A 3910-nucleotide genomic window follows, 5' to 3' on the forward strand; every position below is an offset into this window, starting at 1 on the left:
ATCTGACCCTGAAAATAATCACCTCCCCAAATCGACATATTCTCTGTGGACCTGAATTCCTCGTCACCATCCTCGCCCTTCCCCGCATCATGGCGCTGAGAACACGCATTGCAAAGAGTCTGGTTTTGTAAAGAAGAAAATGCGTTTAGAGCAAAAACTAAACGTGGGGAAGTGTTTTTAACGGGAAAGCTGGTGTTTTTTTGGGGGTCGGGTGAAGAACGAGTTCCGGTACATACAGAAACTCGTTTCGGGGAAGTGTTTTTTAGTAGGAAAGCTGTTTTCTGTAGAGCAGTTCCTATCAGGCAAGTTGTGATTTATCTGTCGCAGACTTCTGTTATCTGACGGCGTCGCTGTGGTGTCTGCTGCAGGACTCGTAAACTGGATTTGTTTCTCGTCGACCACGCGCTCATGGAGTACTACATGCGCGGCGACCTTAACGAAAGCATGAATGTCATCGGCGATGAGTTCAACTCGGAGGGATATTCGATCGGCCTGCGCAAGCACTCTCCGCTGCGAGAGCGCATCAGCTACTGCCTGCTGCGCTACCAGGAGCTCGGACTCATCCAACGCTGGCTCAGCAAGTGGTACGACATCACCGGCCACACAAAACACCGAATACAGGTATATATACATGTCCGCCATGTTTGCTGGTGTCTGCGGGATCGTTTGGCTGTGTGTATGCATGCACGTGCGTGTGTGTTTGCGTGTGCGCATATATGATTTTATTACCACATATTTATAGATTTTACCACCACAACCACCGCAACCTACACGACCAGCAGCAGCACTAACACCACCAACAACAATAACAGCACTAACACCACCAACACCACCTGCCATCACCGCCACCACCAATCCGGCATATTAGATAGTACCAGGGTACGTTCCGGTATACCGGACCGTACCCAGGGTACGTTCCGGCAGTACCCCGGGGGACATAGACCCTCTCAGCGCGAGTAGAACAACGCTCACCGTGATCATGTGAGCATCCTCTAGCGCCGCATCGGATCTCGTGCGAGCGTCCCTGGTGGCGTAGCCGACAATAATACTACAATACTAGTGGTCGCCTCAATAGCAGCACCCCTCGACTTGCAGCCCGTCTGCATTAGCAGCAAATACCTCAATTCGGAGACCGGAGACAAAAATCGGTAATCAATTCCAGTCGACGCGCGCTGTAAATCGACGAAGCGGGCGAAGTCAAACAGTGGCGTATTGGTATTGTAAATTTTGAAATCTTTTCCGCGATGGGAAGTCTGGCGGCGGCGGCAGCAGCAACCGGTGATTTATTCAGTGACTCGAAGAGGCGACCGCCCGATAGGTGCTGTTAGACTTTCGCGTTTGGTAATTATCTGTTGTCATGGCGACAAAGAACCCGACGGAAAGAGAAGGGGTTAGAGAGAAAACGAAAGAAAAATAGTGGTAGTATCAAGGCTTTGCCGATAGCGATCAAAAGAGCACGCGCGCGAATATAAGCGTGAATTGCGGATAATAGGAACGATAGTGCGCGAACGCGAGAAAGAAGAGAAAGAGAGAGAGGGGCGCAAGAGAGCACGCGCACGAGAGAGAGAGAGAGAGAGAGAGAGAGAGAGAGAGAGAGAGAGAGAGAGAGAGAGAGAGAGAGAGAGAGAGTAAGATAGCGAGATCAAGGAATGAAAAGATACAGACAGAAAATGTGAGCGAGAAACTGGGGAAGAGAACGAGAGAGCAAATGAGCGCTCCCGAAAGAGAGGGTGGGATAGAAAGAGTGAGCGAGGGAGATGGAGAGAGATATAGGGAAAGTGGACGAGAGTGAAACAGCGAGAGAGATAAAGCGAGAAATGATAGCGGGATGGTACTCACAGAGGAGTGTGGTATAGATTGACCTTTATGGTGTCTCGCGGGGAAGATGTTATAGCAATCATGCTACATAGAGTTACGCGGAATTTACAACAACACAGCTCAGTGCAACAGTAGGAGTCTGGCTAATCTCAGTACGATGGTTGGCACACAATTATGGATTTCTTAGCGAGAATAATTTGATTATAAAGTAATTTTGCACAGGAAAAAGCACGAATACACGCGATAATGCTGTTAAATCTGTAAAGATGCGAACTCGATCTATAATGCAATTAAAACTATTTTCGAGTGATTCGAGATTCGTCGAGTACACTCTAATTAATGGATCTCACATCATGCAGGGGTGGGAATTCTACGTAGACCATCTTGCGGGGCGCTTGTTTTAAGTCAGCGCCACGAGCACGGCTAAGAAAATCTTGCCCCAATCCGACGTGGAAAGCCTCTCATGTGCTCAGCGCATCTGTTAGAGTAGTGCATTTCGTAGAACAAAATAAAAGTTAGCCGAACCTAGAAATTATTCAGGTGCACGGGTCACGTAAAAAGGCGGCTTGACGCTCGCAATCGGATCGTGGAATTTCCGTCCGAATATGTATAGACGCGGCAGCGGCGAAACGCGCTGAGCCGATCACGGTCTTACCTCGATCGATATTCATATTTTGTTAGATTACAAGTTATCCCACATTATCAATCGACGTAACAATTTTATTTTGTAAACTCAAGTCTAGTATTTTTAATTATCCGCTTTAGCTTGAGATGTTTTGTTCATGCTAAAGACGTTATCCCATCTGCACGTACTGCTAACTGATGTAAATACAATAGACATGAATAAATTTCAATAATATTAATATTAATGATGATACAGAATAATATGATGATGAAGAAGAACATATTTACTATACAATATTTCTAAATTATGTGTTCGGGGAGCGAGGCAGCAATGTACCTGCTAGTGATCCCGCAAGTACGAGCATGTGCCAGACCCTTTCCCTCTAAATGGGCTCGTCAGCCGGGGTTGTCCTACCGACACCTCTACCTGCGCTCACCCCGCGCACCCCTGCTACTGTCACCTCTACCTGCGCTCACCCCGCGCACCCCTGCTACTGTCACCTCTACCTGCGCTCACCCCGCGCACCCCTGCTACTGTCACCTCTACCTGCGCTCACCCCGCTCGCGAAATTTTTTTTCCCATTTGAGTTCCGGACCCACCATAGATAGTGTTTTGTAATATATGGTTCGTATATATATGGTTGGATTATAGTTAGCGTTAGGGTTCGGTTACGTGTTATGGTTAGGGTTAGGGTTAGGGTTAGTGGGTATTCATTTTACATTGTTGCTTCGAGGAAGTCGAGTAAATTGAGTGCGCTGATTGGCTGTGGTGCGGAACTCAAGTGGGAAAGAAAATTTCGCACCCCGCGCACCCCTGCTACTGTCACCTCCCATCTATGATCCTGTCACTGTACGGCGCCCGCCTCCACCAGAAACCTCATCCTTCAACCACCCAGCGACATCTTTATAATACCGCTAGCCCTGCTACTGTAACCACTCTGCGTACGCTTCCACCAACGCATCAACGACACCCACAGAGCAGCGCATATACATTCACCTTGTACCGACTCACACACCTGCGGCATGGCTTCGTTCCCATCCCGTACCGCACCACTCCTCCCTGCACTACCACATCCCGGCCCGTGGCGTCACACGACAAGCGTACTTCCCTCCATCTTCCGTCTCGCCCGCGCATTTTTTCGCAAGGCTCCTCATTCACTAGCAATCGGAGGATAGTGCAAAGCTCGCTGAAAATCTTTAGGTTCGATGAATCGTAGAGGCGGCGACAAACACGCCTATATATATACACACACAAGAACGCAACAGATGCGTTGCTGTTTTAAGAAATGATTGTCAATTTCGTCGAAGTATGACAATGCTAACGCAAACCATAACGACATCTGTGTTAAGACCGTAGCGCACACGCACACATAGAAACATACATACAACCATACATACATACATACATACATACATACATACATACATACATACATACATACATACATACATACATACATACATACAT

This window comes from Priapulus caudatus, unplaced genomic scaffold (assembly GCF_000485595.1).
Source record: "Priapulus caudatus unplaced genomic scaffold, Priapulus_caudatus-5.0.1 Scaffold3, whole genome shotgun sequence".
Classification (NCBI taxonomy): Eukaryota; Metazoa; Priapulida; class Priapulimorpha; order Priapulimorphida; family Priapulidae; genus Priapulus; species Priapulus caudatus.